Source organism: Musa acuminata, chromosome BXJ2-4, assembly GCF_036884655.1.
Source record: "Musa acuminata AAA Group cultivar baxijiao chromosome BXJ2-4, Cavendish_Baxijiao_AAA, whole genome shotgun sequence".
Taxonomy (NCBI): domain Eukaryota; kingdom Viridiplantae; phylum Streptophyta; class Magnoliopsida; order Zingiberales; family Musaceae; genus Musa; species Musa acuminata.
The window spans coordinates 27716535-27735487 of NC_088341.1; the positions used below are offsets into that span (position 1 = coordinate 27716535).

The 18953-nt window shown below is 40.2% G+C and overlaps 1 pseudogene; it reads right to left on the minus strand.

Moving 5' to 3' along the window:
* Nucleotides 1-18953, minus strand: part of LOC135608729 (threonine dehydratase 1 biosynthetic, chloroplastic-like) — a 71895-nt pseudogene that overhangs the window by 38038 nt on the left and 14904 nt on the right.

Consider the following 18953-nt stretch of genomic DNA (forward strand, 5'->3'; position numbering starts at 1 on the left):
CAAATCGGAGTAGTCCAAGGGGATGGTGGTCTCCGAAACGAAGAGAGATGTTGCTCCAATGGTACAGTTATCTAGGATGGATAGATCCCGGTTTCTCCAGAGAAAGAATCATGTGCAACAGACTGCACATGTTGAGGAGGAGTACCTCAAAAAACAACAACTCCACGAAGCTTAATAGACCAAGCAAGCAGCGAGGAGTCGTCACATAATCTCGCTTGAGAGAATGCATTGGTGGATGCATTGCGAGATCAAGTGGGGGAGCGACCCAAAGCAACATAAATGAAGGCACACTTGGAGTCGATATGGAGATCGGACTCAAGGGAGGGCTGACTCGTGGAATGGTGGGTGTGAGGGCCACCATCAACTCAATGCAAAAAGAGGAGCGGAGCAACTTAGGTGTAACTTGGTGAAGTACCCAAGCCGCATGAACGGAGCCAGCATAGAAGATGGAATATGAAGCGGAGGCACAGTGCTTTCCTTGGACAGAGGCCAAGGACATAAATTCTTGTAGAGGCAAGAGCAGGATTATGTTGTTCCATGGGTCCTTCATTCTGACAGAGTGAACACATCTTGCATGGTACCAAAGACGAAGGGAGCTTCTGGGCACATGCACCTTATCTCGGAGAAGCATTTGATGGAGGAACTAAGGCGACTCAACTTGCGAAGGCAAAGTTAGGTTCAGAAGGCCTTGGAACGGAGCAAGAGGACGCGGAGGCGGGTACTCTTGAAGAATATGCCATAGTGTTGCTAGTCAAGTTGCTAGGCAGGAAGCGGTGTGCAGCAGAGATTGTGTTGGTAGGGGCAAAGGCCTAGGATCTAGACAATGGTGCACCATTTTCAGCGAAGTCAGTGGACTTCGGGAGCTACTAGGCGACGGACTGTCCTAGAGTGGTGCTTCATCTAGGTGTGACCCAAGAGTGGGTGGATGAAGGTCAATTGCCAAAGGAGCGAACAAAATCGAAGATGGAAGAGACCCTGTGATGTATTGGCAGAGGCCACACATTGAGGGATCACAATTCGAGTTCATCCCACAAGGATCAGAATGCAATAGAGATGTCACCAGGAGGCGACATGGTGCAACGGATCGTGGTGGAATAGTTCGTGGCAATGCGATACATACGACATAGTCTCGTGAGGGACTAGATCATATAGAGGTATGATCGGGAGCTACTGGAAGCTCCACTTCGGTGAACAACACGACGGTAAGAAGGACTATGGATTCAAGGAGTGAAGGCCATGGTGCCGTAGAGGCGGTTCTTCCGTACGTGCATTGAATTTTGCATCGGATGGAAGCCTTGGTCATCAGCATATGGGGGCTATGTTACACCAAGGGAAAAGTTCGAATGCAAATACCAGTGAGTCCCATGGGAGGGACTTGATCATGCAAAGGTATGATTGAAGTAGTTGGAGAGTTGGACTGCACCAGAGCCCATATTCGCTTAAGGGAGCCCGACAAGTCAAAGGACAAGGTCAAGTAAGCGAACATTACTACCAAGGAAACTAAGGAGAACAGAATCGGTGCAAACCCTACAACATAATGGCAGAGGCCATGCATGGGAGTTGCAGTCTGTCTTTCCATCGACCAAAGGGAGTTGCTTGGAGAACACAGAGGTGTTGAAGCAGGGGGTTGAAAGGGGTAAGGAAGCGACGATGAGTCCAAAGGGACTTAGCTACCCAAAATCAAGCATTAGTTAGAATGGAGGTGGACTTGGAGGAGTGCCACAGAGACATATCTACTGATTGTGAAGAAAAGGGATGCAGATGCGAGACAACGGATAATAGGGCCATAGGCATGGCAGCGCCATGGTACCGCAGAGGCAGGACTTCCGTGAAAGTCATTGATCCCTTACTCTCATGGAGGGAGAGCGCTTGGTCATGAAAGGGGCCGAGGAGGTGGAGCATGTAGAGGCAAACTCCAAGTACCGAGACAAGGCTGAAGGGTAGAGGCCATGAAACTTTATAAGACTGGTGTCAATGACTTCGGGTCATGCAAGAATGTACGACTAATGAACGAAGCAGGCAGTACGCGGTGTTGTACCTTTGCTACTCAATAGAGTATGCGACCGAGTTGATGGAGAAGACGATACAATCCCAAAGGCAACCAAAACTACTAGAGACTTACTCCAAGTTGGGGTGAAAACTTCCTGTATTCCAAAAGTTTGATAGCATTGAGAAGGTGAATCACAATAACTAACTCAACACAAGGAGTACAAACACTTCAAGTGCTTTAGAAGTGTGAGCAAAGAGCAGACGAAGGACAATAACCAGCTCGATGCATGGAGTACAACCTCGAGGAGGTGAGCGAAGTCAAGTAACCTTTCCCTTCTCAACTCTTAAGAGAATGGGCAAAACTGAGTACCCCAATTCTCTTATCTATCCAATAAAGGAGCTCTACACAAGTTCAAAGACCCTTGATAATGGAAGACAATAGTTATCAAATCCTCACCAACGGTGATCACTACTGAGAGTAGATTGTCTGCTTCATTTCCCAACGAAATGCCAATTGAAGGCGGAAGTGATGCGAACCTACTTGGAAGTGACAACTAAGTGAAAGAAGAGTCAATGGGAAATTTTATGGAGAAAAGACCCAAAACTTCATAAGTTTGTGAGACGATGCTCGTTAAAGCTCCAACAAGTATCCACCCAGTTCAAGCAGCATGAGGCATTTGAGAGACTGGCGCATAGTAAGGATGGTCTTTTTCCTTCATCTGGAGGATTCGCAGGAACCAACATGGATCAACACAACTCAGCCAACCCCACACTAGAGTTAGAGTCATTGGCGAGTTGAAGTAGCATGGTGGATCGACGGTTCGACTACTCAAAAATAACAGCGGAGAACAGTTGGGAGCCAAGAGGCGCATTGCAGTTGGAGTAGAAGATTGAAGACTCAGCAAAGGCGAGCAGTTGCAATGTTGGCAAAGGCTTCGACAAGGACGTCGAAGGAATAAGTGGGGGAGAATGTCACGGATAAACTTCTAAACAGGATGTTTGATGCAATGCTTATGTATGTCCGTGTCTTTTGGTATGTTCATGCTTTACACAGCATATAGAGGGACGGTCGAAGGCTTAATAGTCCCATTCTAGTTGGGTTTGGTAGCCACTTTAGGCTAATAAATAAAGGTTGTATCATGTCGACACTTGTGAGAGATTTTCAGTCTATAGTGGACCATTTTTACCCTTTGTTATGCAACTGTTCAGAGCTTGTAAAGTCTGTTTATAATTTGCATTGTATATGAAGTATTTTCGAAAATGTTTGCTTGTGGATCCCGAGTGAGGCGTTTTCTCTAACTCGTTTTCTCTTTTGTGGGCCCTAAGGGACCATGGGAGGCTTCGGGGAAGCTGACCTTTGCGGACAGACATACAAGGGTATCGCACGACTTAGGCAAAAACAGCTAAGTCCATAACACAACGCTACCCCAAACACCCATCTATCCCTATATCACTTGAGTGGTTCTAAGGTGCTCAAATGGTTGATGTTTCACACTATCATAGCCTATAGAAAATAAGCTATGGTACGTAAAGTATTGCGAGTAAATGATATTCATCCGTGACAATAAATTTAAGGAGTGCAAGAATTATGTAACAGCACCTGGCTTCTTTGGGAAAATAAAATAACAAATTAGTTTATCTAGGATATTTGACCAACCTCCCATCTGAATAAGCATTGGAGATAAGTTGAATAGTTGATACCATCACAAGCCTCCAAGCAACAAGCACAAAAACATATACAGAATACATGATGAACCAATTATAAATTAAAAACAAATAGTGGAATAATTAGACCAAAAATATAATACAAAGGAAAAGTTTTATACTTGTCCATTGAAAAATAAAAATATAGGGATATAAAGAGAAATAAACTTTTGTATATGAATAAATACTAGTAGGCCATAACACGCAGTGGAATTAAATGAAATCACAATCAAATAGTGTTGAATCTCGGATTTTGATGATGAAGTCAATTGTCATTTGTTGTCTAATCTATGTGTTGAGATAAGTGTGCAGGATTAACTACGATGAAAGTTAGACAAGCAGCAGGAGTTGCGCCGGAGTCAAGTTCATGATCATATTGGAAGTTCGAGAGTTCGACGGAAGTTCGGACGGTCGTCGGAGGTTCTGCGAGAACAGATCCGAGAAGTCCAGAAGCTTGCCAAGCGAAGCTCGTCGGAACTTGCCAAGTGGATCGTCGCAAAGTCCAGGAGTTTGCCGGAAGTCCGCAGGAGCATCACCGAGGGTTCATCGGATGATCGACGGAAGTTCGCCGGAAACTCGCCGGAAGAAGCGATTGACGCACCGAAGCAAAGCTGCGGAAATTGTCTTAGATTTAATCGTAGTTAGCACGTTGATTAAGTTGGAAAATGGGAGGTGATCCCATTGGCTTAATCTTGGGGCAATTGGGCCCCTGAAAGACTGAAATTGGGCTGAATGGAACTAATCATTCGGACCCTGATTGCACCAGGAGGTGCAACCGCCTAGGCCAGGAGGTGGCACCGCCTGGGCTAAGCCTCCCAGCGAGACTGGGCGGTGCAACCTCCCCAGCCAGGAGGTGGCACCGCCTGAGCTCAGTCTTCGAGCAAGATTGGGCGGTGCAACCTCCCTGACAGAGAGGTGGCACCGCTTGAGCTCGGTCTTCGAGCTCTGGCAGAGAGGTGCAACCGCCTCAGTCAAGAGGTGGCACCGCCTGGGCTCAGTCTTCGAGCTCTGCCAGGCGGTGCAACCTCTCCAGTCAAGAGGTGCAATCGCCTGATCCCGGAATTCCGGGATTTGATCGTTTTGAGCTCCAAATTTGAATTGGGTTGGGGCCTATAAATACCCCACCCATTCAGCACTGAAAAGATACAGACCTATACCGAAATCTTGATCTTTTCTGTGATTCTAAGAGCTCAAAAGTGTTGTTAAGCCTTTAAGTCTCCTCCTTCTGTTCTTCAAGTTTTTGAGTTGTAAAGTGAGGAGAGAAAGGTCTGTAAAGGTTGTCTCCTGAGCCTTCAAAAGGAGAGAAACTATAAAAGGGCAGTTGGCCTTCGCCTATTGAAGGAAGGCCTCTAGTTGACGTCGGTGACCTCGTCGGTGGAGGAAGCCAAAAGTGGAGTAGGTCAAGACTGACCGAACCACTCTAAATCTCTGGTTTGCGTTTATTTTGAGCACTTTATCATTACTGCAAACCTCCTTCATAACTACTGCTTTCTGCGCTTTTACGAACAAGTTCTAAGTGCTGTTCCTTCAGAATCTGCATTCAGACGTAAATCGATGTTTTCGTACATTACAGTTTACGTTTACGTTTTGATTCTGCAAAACTGTCTTCTACGCCTTCACGAACAAGTTTCTAAGTGCTGATCTGTCCGAATCTGCTTTCAGATGTAAACCAGTGTTTTCGTACGATATTTACATTGCAGTTTACGTTTACGCCTTGATTCTGCAAAACTGTCTTCTGCGCTTTTACGAACGAGTTTCTAAAGTTCAGATCCTTTTGAAACTGCGTCTAGACGTAAAATTGCGTTTAGACGTAAAACTGCTCAAACTGTATTTAGACGTTTTAAACGTAAACTGAGTTTAGACGTAAGTCTGCGTTTAGACGTAAATCTGCGTTTAGACGTAAATCTGCGTTTAGACGTAAATCTGCCTTTAGACGTAAAACTGCGTTTAGACGTAAACTACGTTTAAACGTAAAACTACGTTTTAGACGTAAACTGAGTTTGGACATAAATCTGCGTTTAGACATAAATCTGCGTTTAGACGTAAATCTGCGTTTAGACGTAAAACTGCGTTTAGACGCAAACTGCATTTAAACGCAAATTGTGTTTAGACGTAAACTACATTTAGACGTAAACTGCACTTAGTCATAAGTTATCTTTGAGTCGGCTTTTGCTTCAAAACTGATTTTTATCGAACGAACGCAGCTTTTGTTTTTAATCGCTAAAAGATTTCCGCTGCACTAATTCACCCCCCCCCCCCCCCCCTCTTAGTGCTCTCGATCCTAACAATTGGTATCAGAGCAAGGTTAACTCTCTAACGGATTAAAACCCAAAGAGAAATGGCATACGCCGAAAACCAAGAGGGGCATTCTATTACGCGTCCACCCATGTTCAGTGGGACGGACTACACCTACTGGAAGACCCGAATGAGGATCTTTCTTATTTCTATGGATTTTGAACTGTGGAATCTTGTCGAAAACGGATTTTCGAAGTTATCTCTTCCAATGATCGATTGGAATGATTTGGAGAAGAAGGCTTTCGCTCTTAATGCAAAGGCTATGAATGCCTTATTTTGTGCACTTGATAAAAACGAGTTTAACCATGTTTCAACTTGTGAAACTGCATTTGATATTTGGCACACACTCGAAGTGACCCATGAGGGCACAAGTAGAGTAAAAGAGTCAAAAATCAATTTTCTGTTACATTCTTTCGAACTTTTTCGGATGAAACCGAGTGAAACCATTGGCGACATGTTTACCCGTTTCACGGATGTTGTCAACGGTCTAAAAGGACTCGGAAAGAGCTTTTCGGATTTTGAGCTTGTTAATAAGATACTAAGATCCCTTCCTAAGAGTTGGGATCCTAAAGTCACTGCTATTCAAGAGGCAAAAGATCTGCGAAATTTCCCTCTTGAAGAACTAATCGGGTCATTAATGACCTACGAAATGACTTGTAAAGCTCATGAAGAGCAAGAAGACATCCTTCCAAAGAACAGGAAGGATATGGCACTCAAAACTTCTGAATGCCACTTGAGAGAAAACTCAAGTGATGAGGACTGTGATGATGACTTGGCACTTCTAACAAGAAAGTTTAAAAAGTTCTTTAAAAGAAACAAGTTTAAGAATGATGCAAAAAATAAACTTGAACCCAAGAAGGACCAAGTAATCTGCTATGAATGCAAAAAGCTGGGACACTACAAGAGTGATTGTCCCCAAGTCAAAAGGAGAACATCAAAGAAGAAGGCGCTTCAAGCAATATGGGATGACTCAAGCGCATCCGAAGAAGAGGAGTCCAACACCGAGCAAGTTGCTCATTACGCCTTAATGGCCATCGAAGATGAGGTAACAAATTCAATAGATGCAGATTTATCATTCGATGAATTATTAAATGCTTTCCATGAATTGTTTGATGAATGCAAAAATATCAGTAGAAAATACAAATTGCTGAAAAAGGTGCATGATAGTCTTACTTGTGAGTTTGACAAGTTAAAAGTTGAACATCATGATAGTTTACATTCATGTATCAAATGTCATGATTTAGAAACTTTCCAAAAAGAAAACCTGCTACTCAAGGACACCTTGAAGAAATTCGAGGTTGGTAGCAAGTCATTGAACATGATCCTTGCAAACAAGGATCACGTTCCAAAAAGAAGTGGAATTGGATTTGTGAGATGTCCTCACCTAAATCCAACCACTTTTATAAAAGGCTCCATCTTACATGTTCAACACCAAGCAAAATGCAACTTTTGTTACAAAATTGGACACAAGACACATTGTTGTCCATTCAAGAAAATAAGTCCAAACAAATTGATTTGGGTTCCTAAAGGAACCATGAAAAATTCTATGCAACATGATAAGAAATGTAGATCTATTTGTGAGGCACCCAAAAGCAAATGGGTTCCTAAAAATCATCCCTTCCTATAAAAACATTAAAATTTTAGGCCGAAACAAGAAATAATATTCTGCTCCTTGACTCTCGATAGGCATAAACCAAGAGTCAAAAAGGAACTCACAACGCTTAAGTAACAAGTGGAAGTTGTGAAATCACAAATACGATTTGGATACAACCTTATTAGAAACATATGATATCCAAATTCACATATTCCCTTGATCTTCGAACCCGTCAACACTATCATCTACGAATTAATTCTTGTATCATGAAGAAACTAAATATGTCATGATCTTAAAAGGGATACCAAACAAACTATCAACATACGTATGACATATGCACGTTAAAAGACCAATCTTAATTGCTCTGAAATGAAAAAACTCTCCTCAAGGCAAAGACTCCCTGATCAAATCACATTAGGTGCTCATTGGCTGCAGGCGGTGGCACCTCTCCAGCTGGCGGTGGCACCTCCAGCTACCACGGGTTGCCAGAGGTTGCACCGCTCCAGCCAGAGGTGCAACCGCCCGCAACTCTGCTTTTTTAAACCCACGCTAGGGCCGGCAGTGGAACCGACCCCAACTCACTCCCATTTCCTCCTCTACTCTTCCAAGTCTCCTCCATTCTCATTTCACTCCTCTAAGCCTTCCAAATACCTCCCATTTCGGAGCAAAACATCAAGAATCCTTCCTTCTCTTGAAGATTTCACAAAGGTACTCTCTAAGAAGCCCTTAAATTCTGTGTTGTTCTTCATTTACCCTTGCTCATCATCATCCCTCTAAACAGCAGTAGTTATGGGATCTAGAAGATCCTCAAGGGACAAGGGAAAGAGGAGTTTAGTAGAAGAGTTTGATTTCACTCTTTTCGATTCAAAAAACCATGCTGAAAAATTTCCCTCTTTCGAACTTAGATGTATCAATAAGGGAAAATACGTAGATCTAAATGAACTAAGAGACTTAGAGACTATCCAATGGTTTGCAAACCTAGATCTACTTCCAATCTTGCAGATTAACGAACCCATCTATCCTAGGCTAGTTAGATTATTTTACAATAACATACAAATAGATGATGAAGAAAGGATGTCCACCTATCTTTTAGGACAACACATCTCAATCACTGATAGGTTCATTTGTGATATGATAGGCATTCCCATAAAAAGCATAGGACTTTACTTTAGAGGATCATGGGATGATGAAAGTATTGGAACATCCTATGTTGAAGCCTTAGGAACAATCTTTGCCAATCCTAACATAGCATTGGTTCCTAAAAGTTGTGAACATCTATTGCCTTTGAACACTAAGATACTTCATCATATCATGACTAGTATAATTCTTCCTAAACAATACCATCATGATGAAATAAGTCAATTAGAATTAGGAACTATGTACTTAATCATGAAGGGACATGACATCTGTCTTGGTTATCTTATCCAACAAAACATGTTAGAATTATCTAAGAAAGATATGATGCTCCCATATGGTGGTATAATCACAAGAATAATGAAAGCTTACGACATTCTAATACCACCAGAAGAAGAAGTAATGAAAGTAGATCGATTCAGCATAATAAACAAAAATCTACTTCACCGACTAAGATGTTACTATAGAAACGATAACTGGGTTAGAATCCCTAGAAGGACTGATCACCCTCAACCTGAACCAGAACCGGAAACACCAGTATTTAGGGGTACCCAATCTCCTCCGACCCTTCCCTTTGAGGAAATACATCCAGTTGAGCAAACTCATACATCCATCGAAGAAATTGGGATTCGAATGGATCGATTCGAACAGAGACAAGAACGGATTGAACAACGACAAGATCAAATCCTATCTGAGCTGCAGCAAATTCATAGTCAATTTGACTCCTTGTTTAGGCACTTTAATTTTCCACCTCATCAATGAACTTGTTGAACACCTATTGTTGTTGTAAACTTCTTATGTTACTTCTGATGTGCTGGCTGTAAACATCTATCGTGGGAAACATATATCTTGCGCCTTGTGGTAAAAGTTATCTCAGATTTTTATGGTATCATTATTGCTTGGTATGTGATGTGTCCAAATTAAGAATGTTGTGCTTTGAAACTAAAAGTTTTGAAAACCTTGTGCTTTGATTTCATTCTGAATTAAGAATGTCGATGTGTCCGAATAGATAAATTTGTTAAAATTATTTTTCGGACTATGTTGAATGATCAAATCACTTGATTGCCATGTTTCTATGATTATATGTGAAAATCTGTAACAAAATCTTGTCCGAATGCATCTTATTCAACAGATTTTCTCATACACCTTCATGAAAAATAAGTTTCTGAAATAAATTTGATGAAGTGATTCATGTGTATGTATTCCATCCTGCAAAATCTTTATAAAAGGGGAAGAAGTATTTAAAGCAATCAATGTAAAATTCCTCTATAAGCTTGCTATTATTACTTTCCTGGTATCATAATGTTTTTTGTTGATGACAAAGGGGGAGATATATGAATTGATAAACACTGCTATGATTATGCCATCCTTGCATCACCAAGAGATATATGAACATGTGCTAAAGTTTGCATTATGCCTTGAGTTGATATCTTATCATGTGAAGAAAATACAAAACTTGCTAGAATATTTCAAATGTGTGCATCATGTAATAGTGCTTCACAGCTTTATATGATAATGTTCAAACTATATGATGAATAGTTACAAACACAATCATACAAACTTGATGATGTATGTCAAGCCTTGACATCATCCTTGAAGAGATACATCATGATGAGTATCATGATGGGAGTATTGATAAGTTTAACTGATCTAACTTATCAATACGTCACTTGAATTCTTAGGTATTGAATTCAAGGTTGACTTATCTCAACTATGGCATATAGACAGGGGGAGTTAAGGATAACTCCATTATCAATTGATTGTCATCATCAAAAAGGGGGAGATTGTTGAATCTCGGATTTTGATGATGAAGTCAATTGTCATTTGTTGTCTAATCTATGTGTTGAGATAAGTGTGCAGGATTAACTACGATGAAAGTTAGACAAGCAGCAGGAGTTGCGCCGGAGTCAAGTTCATGATCACATTGGAAGTTCGAGAGTTCGACGGAAGTTCGGACGGTCGTCGGAGGTTCTGCGAGAACAGATCCGAGAAGTCCAGAAGCTTGCCAAGCGAAGCTCGTCGGAACTTGCCAAGTGGATCGTCGCAAAGTCCAGGAGTTTGCCGGAAGTCCGCAGGAGCATCACCGAGGGTTCATCGGATGATCGACGGAAGTTCGCCGGAAACTCGCCGGAAGAAGCGATTGACGCACCGAAGCAAAGCTGCAGAAATTGTCTTAGATTTAATCGTAGTTAGCACATTGATTAAGTTGGAAAATGGGAGGTGATCCCATTGGCTTAATCTTGGGGCAATTGGGCCCCTGAAAGACTGAAATTGGGCCGAATGGAACTAACCATTCGGACCCTGATTGCACCAGGAGGTGCAACCGCCTAGGCCAGGAGGTGGCACCGCCTAGGCTAAGCCTCCCAGCGAGACTGGGTGGTGCAACCTCCCCAGCCAGGAGGTGGCACCGCCTGAGCTCAGTCTTCGAGCAAGATTGGGCGGTGCAACCTCCTTGACAGAGAGGTGGCACCGCCTGAGCTCGGTTTTCGAGCTCTGGCAGAGAGGTGCAACCGCCTCAGTCAAGAGGTGGCACCGCCTGGGCTCAGTCTTCGAGCTCTGCCAGGCAGTGCAACCTCTCCAGTCAAGAGGTGCAACCGCCTGATCCCGGAATTCCGGGATTTGATCGTTTTGAGCTCCAAATTTGAATTGGGTTGGGGCCTATAAATACCCCACCCATTCAGCACTGAAAAGATACAGACCTACACCGAAATCTTGATCTTTTCTGTGATTCTAAGAGCTCAAAAGTGTTGTTAAGCCTTTAAGTCTCCTCCTTCTGTTCTTCAAGTTTTTGAGTTGTAAAGTGAGGAGAGAAAGGTCTGTAAAGGTTGTCTCCTGAGCCTGTCAAAAGGAGAGAAACTATAAAAGGGCAGTTGGCCTTCGCCTATTGAAGGAAGGCCTCTAGTTGACGTCGGTGACCTCGTCGGTGGAGGAAGCCAAAAGTGGAGTAGGTCAAGACTGACCGAACCACTCTAAATCTCTGGTTTGCGTTTATTTTGAGCACTTTATCATTACTGCAAACCTCCTTCATAACTACTGCTTTCTGCGCTTTTACGAACAAGTTCTAAGTGCTGTTCCTTCAGAATCTGCATTCAGACGTAAATCGATGTTTTCGTACATTACAGTTTACGTTTACGTTTTGATTCTGCAAAACTGTCTTCTACGCCTTCACGAACAAGTTTCTAAGTGCTGATCTGTCCGAATCTGCTTTCAGACGTAAACCAGTGTTTTCGTACGATATTTACATTACAGTTTACGTTTACGCCTTGATTCTGCAAAACTGTCTTCTGCGCTTTTACGAATGAGTTTCTAAAGTTCAGATCCTTTTGAAACTGCGTCTAGACGTAAAATTACGTTTAGACGTAAAACTGCTCAAACTGTATTTAGACGTTTTAAACGTAAACTGAGTTTAGACGTAAGTCTGCGTTTAGACGTAAATCTGCGTTTAGACGTAAATCTGCGTTTAGACGTAAATCTGCCTTTAGACGTAAAACTGCGTTTAGACGTAAACTACGTTTAAACGTAAAACTGCGTTTTAGACGTAAACTGAGTTTGGACGTAAATCTGCATTTAGACGTAAATCTGCGTTTAGACGTAAATCTGCGTTTAGACGTAAAACTACGTTTAGACGCAAACTGCATTTAAACGCAAATTGTGTTTAGACGTAAACTGCACTTAGTCATAAGTTATCTTTGAGTCGGCTTTTGCTTCAAAACTGATTTTTATCGAACGAACGCAGCTTTTGTTTTTAATCGCTAAAAGATTTCCGCTGCACTAATTCACCCCCCCCCCCCTCTTAGTGCTCTCGATCCTAACAAATAGAACACTAAGATATACGTGAAAAATCCCTCCAATGTGAAGGGTAAAAACCATGGAGCAAACTAGAGATAATCTACTAAAAGAATAATGAATATACAAATCTTAATCTCTTTTCCAAAACCCTAGCAACAATCACAAGAGAAGAACTGGGATACAAAGATCATGTCACTATGCACAAAATTCTAAATCCTCCATAATTCTCCTCAAGTAATCACAGTAAGAATCTACTATAGATTTAATCTAACCTGAGATGAGAACACTACTGAATGATTGAAAACAGTCTCTCTACGTTGTCCTTATTTTCTTCCCTTTCTTTCTCCTTAGATTTCTGTCTTTTTCTCCTCCTTTTTGCTGCTGCAAGGATCTCACCTGCTACCCTTGTTGTTGCCCTATTTATGCCTATTTTCGTAGCCACCACACATCTCCCTAATATAAATTAGGGTCAGGTTAAGAGAGGAGGTGAGCTGTGGGCTGTTTAAACCCACTATGGGCTGAACCATGGGCTGTCAGCCCAACAACCTCCACCTTCAACTCATAAAGGAGACTATCCCATGACTCCTCAATCTGAAGCCATGCTGACCAGTTGTCGACATATCTCTTATCTTTCTTTTGGTAAAGTCTTTATCAACATGTCTGCTCCGTTGTCATCTGTGTGAATTTTCTGAAGCTGCAACTACTTCTCTTCAAGTACATTTCAAATCTAGTGGTATTTAACATCTATATGCTTTGGTTTGGAATGAAACATTGGGTTCTTACACAAATGGATGACACTCTGGCTGTCACAATGCACCACATAATTTTTCTATTTTAGCCTCAATTCTTGTAAGAATTCTTTCATCCATAACATTTATTTACAAACTTCTATAGTAGTAATATATTCTGCCTCTGTGGTGGAAAGAACAATACACCTTTGCAATTTGAATTGCCATGACATAGCTCCCCCTACAAAAGTAAGTACATAACCTGATGTGGACTTCCTCGTATCTATATCTCTTGTCATATATGCATCTATGTAACCTGTCAACATAGGTGATCCACCTCTAAAGCTTAAACAAACCTTGGAGCTCACTCTAAGATATCTAAAAATTTACTTCACTACTACCTAGTGCTCTTTGCTTGAATTTGCAAGAAATCTGCTAGTAACACCTGTTGCATATGCAATGTCTGGTCTCGTACATACCATTATATTTATTAAACTTCCGACTACTGAAGCATAAGGAACCTTTTGCATCTTCTCCTTCTCCTCATCACTTGACGGACTCTGTTCTGAGCACAACTTGGAGTGATATGTAAGTAAATAACCAATTAGTTTTGCATTGCTCATACTGAATCTTTCCAATACCTTCTCGGTGTATTTCTCCTGTGACAACAAAATCTTCTTATTTTTCCTATCACGAGAAATCTACACACCTAGTATTTACTTTGCTGGCCCTATGTCCTTCATTGCAAAAGACTCACTCAGTTCCTTCTTTAACCTGTCAATTGTAGACATATCTTTCCCAAGAATAAGCATGTCATCAACATAAAGTAAGAGAATAATAAAATTCTCACTAAACCATTTGATGTATACATAATGATCTGAAGCCATTCTTTTGTGTCAATTTTCTGTCATAAATGAATTAAACTTTTTGTACCACTGTCTTGGAGCTTGCTTTAGCCCATACAAGCTCTTCTTCAACTTACAAACAAAGTTCTCTTTACCTTTGACTTTGAAGCCTTCTGGTTGTTTCATATAAATTTCCTCCTCCAAATCACCATGAAGGAAAGCTGTCTTCACATCTAATTGATCAACCTCTAAGTCCTGGCTACAGCAATACCAAAAGCAACATGAAAAGAAGACATTTTAACAACAGGAGAAAAAATCTCTTCAAAGTCAATACCTTTCTTTTGACCAAAGTCTTTCAACCTGAAAACCCACTTATTCTTCAAGGTCTTCATTCCATTTGGTAGTAACACCAAATTATAAGTGTGGTTCTTCTGAATAGCATCCATCTCTTTCTACATAGCAACTAACCACTTCTCTTTCTGCTCACTTTTAACTACTTCCTAGTAACTCTCTAGTTCACCTACATCAGTAAGCATCATATACTCATCTGTAGAGTATCTTCTGGAAGGTTGACATTGTCTAGAAGATCTTCTCAACTGAGGTTTTATAGGAAGTTGCTCTTTAACTTCTTCTTGCTCAACATATCCTATAGATAGATCAACATCAGGCTCTACACCATCTTCCTACACATCTCCCCCATCACCCTGATATACTGGAGGAGTAACTAGGTCACAATCGGCTAATCCTTCTACGAAAGTCTTGGCAGGTGTCTTCTTCTTCAAATCCTCAAAGGTTTGATCATCAAAGAATACCACATCTCTGCTTCTAAACATTTTTATGTTTTTCTGGATCCCAAAGCCTATAACCAAACTGATTATATAAGTAACTAAGAAAAATACATTCTTTAGTCTTACCATCCAGCTTGGACCTCTCATTATCTAGAACATATGCAAATGCACGACAACCAAACACTCTCAAATGCTTGTAGAAAATATCTTTTCCTGACTGTACATACTCACATCAACTATAGTCCTCAAGGCCTCATCTCAAAACCTTTTAGGTAGCTTAGCTTGTGAAAGCATACATCTAATCTTTTCCATAATGGTGTGGTTCATCCTCTCTGCAATAGCATTATGCTGAGGTGTACCAGGAACTGTCATCTTATGTTAGATAATATGTGACATGCAATAATCATTAAATAATCTTGTGTACTCACCACCATTATTTGATCTTATGTATTTCAATTATCTTTCTATCTCTCTTTCAACTCTAGCATGAAACTCTTTGAAGATATTAATAACCTGATCTTTGGTCTTCAAAGCATAGACTCAAACTTTTCTGGAAAAATCATCTATAAAAGTGACAAAATAAAGTGCACCACTGATATCAGGAACATCAACAGATCCACCAAGAGTTTTTATCCTCAAAGGATCACATACATCTATATAAACACGATCTAAGACATGTATTTTTCTAGACATAGCAAAATTAGCAAATGAAACTCTATGTTGTTTACTAGCCAAACAATCAATACAAAGGTTCAGATGTGTACCTCTAAGGTTTGGCAATACTTCTCTCTTGGAAAGAGCTTGCAGCCCCTTCTTGCTCATGTGTCCTAGTCGCTTATGCCATAACTCCATGCTGAAATCTTTCTCTATAGCATTTAATTGCTTACCACAAGCTTTGGCCTACAACCTGTATAAGGTGTGACATTTCTTTCTACTAGCCACAATAAGAGAACCCTTACTAAGCTTCTATTGCCTTCTGTGAAATCTACTTTCATAGTCTTCATCATCTAGCCTTCTAACTGAAATTAAATTCAGCCTCAAGTCAACCACATGTCTCACATCCTTAAGCACCAACTTGCAGCCAAGGTTGGTCTTTAAATGGATATCATCCATGCCAATGATGTCTGCCATGTCATAATTGCCCATCTTGACAACACTTTTCCAGACCTGTATATAGCAAAAAACTTCCTCCGTGGTGTAGCATGATAAGAAGCACCTGTGTTAATTACCCACTCAAGATTCTGATACACATAAGAAAAAATATCATCAAAATGAGACAAAATCAAATAATCACCACCCTGCACTATAACTGTAGTATTATATTTTGATTGTAGACTCTACTTCTTTTCCCTTTTTCTTGTTCTTCTTAGGTTGCTTACATTGATTCTTGTAATGTTCTTTCTCATCATAGTTATAGCAAACAATATATTTTCTTGATCTTGACTTGCTTCTACCCATACGTGAACTGCTTCTAGACTTTGACTTTTCTCTGTTCTCTGAGATAAATGTTTATGAATCATTCTAAGATGTTGTTGAATTCTTTCTTCTAAACTCCTTATATAATAAACTGCTTGTTACTTGACTCATGGTGACAACACCATCTGGCATAGAATTACTGAGGGAAATCACCAATCTCTCCCAACTTTCTAGCAATGAATTAAGAAGTAATAATGCTTGCAACTCATCATCAAGAGACATTTTCATAGAGGATAACTCGATAGTGATACTCTACATTTCATTCAAATACTCAACAATATAAGCACCCTCTCTATATTTTAGGTTCATAAGTTTTCTGATCAAAAAAGCTTTGTTGCCACCTATTTTTCTTTCATAGAGACTTTTCAACTTTTTCCAAAGAGAATATGCAGAAATTTCAGTAGAAACATAATGAAAGACACTATCATCAAGCTATTGTCAAATAAACCTAACTGTTTTTCGATCTAACCTCTTCCACTCATCATTTGTCATAGTTGTGGGTTTTGCACTATCCCCCTGCAAAGGTCCATACAAATCTTTGTAATACAAGATATCTTACATTCTTAGTTTTCATATCATCCAATTATTTTTATTCAAACTAATCATACGAGAAACACTACTAGCCTCCATGTTCAAATACAAAAATTAAATCACCAAAACCCCTGATATCGGTTGATGGGATATAAAGAGAAATAAACTTTTGTATACGAACAAATACTAGCAGGCTGCAATAGAATTAAATGGAATCACAATCAAATAAAATATCATGATATACGTGGAAAACCCCTCCAATGTGAAGGGTAAAAACCACAGGGCAAACTAGAGATAATCCATTATAAGAATAATGAATATACAAATCTCAATTTCTTGCCCAAAACCCTAGCAACAATCACAAGAGAATAACTGGGATATGAGGATCATGTCACTGTGCACAAAATTTTAAATCTTCCCTAATTCTCTTCAAGTAATCACAGTAAGAATCTACTGTAGATTTGATCCTGAGATGAAAATACTGTTGGATGATTGAGAATAGTCTCTTTGCATTATCTTTGTTTTCTTTCTTTTCTTTCTTTTTGGATTTCTATCTTTTTCTCCTCCTTTTTACTGCTACAAGGATCTTACTTGCTACCCTATTTATGTCTATTTTCACAGCCACGACATACCCTCCTAATATGAATTAAGGTTAAATTAAAAAAAATAGGTTTGTGAACTGTTCAAGACTAAACTATAGGCTGTCGCGCCATTAGCACTAAAACCCATCATAAATATCTTTTTCCAGATATCTATATATGAAATTTGTGGATTAGGTTCTTTAGTATTCAGCACCTGAATATTTCTCTTTTTATCAAGGAAGATAAATACCATAAATATTTATATTTTTCCAAGAATAAATTTGAAATTTTAAACTCGATATTAGAACAATTGAAATTGGATCCAGAAGATGCCATTTGAATGAAAGAAGATAATGGAATTTATCTCTCCACTTGATGCTCTACAATCTATATGGTTTCTCTATGTTCTGGTTAATAAAATCAAACGAATTACTACTGTTTCAGTTAGAAATGGCCTAAAAAGTTTTATAGAAAAAAATCTTCCTACTAAGCTGATGATGGACGTGATCTGACTCATGGCCCTGCAGACCTTGTTCAGGCATAGTCGAGGTCCAGACTTGCTCGGCTGCAAGTCCTTTACAACAGTTGTACATCCCTTCAGTACCCCTGTTGGTGTTCTGCTGACAATCCAACCACCAGCATTATATCTCTTATGGAGCTCCCTGACACGAACCACAGGCCCTTTGGTTGATGCTTGCCACCACTGCCTACGTATCTGTGCAAGGCTCTCGCCCTCCAGTCATAATTGCATGTCCAGCTGCACCCATTGACCGTACTTGCCTGAGCTCATGAAGAAGGTGGGGCCTTCTGGTTGCTGAGGTCTAGCAGCGGCAAGCTGAGCCAATAACAGTGGAGCAGTTGCAAAGGCAGAAAGCAGTGGTGTGGGGGAGGTGCTGTTCCATCCTTCAACGGAGATGTACATCGGCATGGCAGTGATAATGGTGTAAGAGTGCGATGATGGGTAACAGCCATCATTATGATCATCATATCTCTCTCTCTCTCCTTGTTGTCTTCTTTCGATTTACTAATCTAACCAAACTTGCGTCTGAGTCGAGCTGAACCGGGCTAAGGCCGAACCAACTACAGAATTGAAACTGCTGCTTTCTACCACAAATGAGGTGAATCATAAATCATGCCTTTCCTCCGAATTACTTATTACAAATGGGTGTTCCTTGTGCCATGTGCATCACCCTATTACATAGTACAATAAATGTATACATTTGCATATATATATATATATATATATATATATATATATATATATATATATATATATATATATATATATATATATATATATATATATATATATATATTGAAAACACACATGCAATTGAACAGACATTAGGACATAAGTTGAAACACTAATCTAATTGACAAGCCTCAAAAAGAATTCAAACCAACAAATATCATATACGGTAAACCCATATCCAGACCCAGAAAATATACATTCTGATAGAGGAAGTGACTTGTTGATATGGCTAATTTGCTTCAATTGC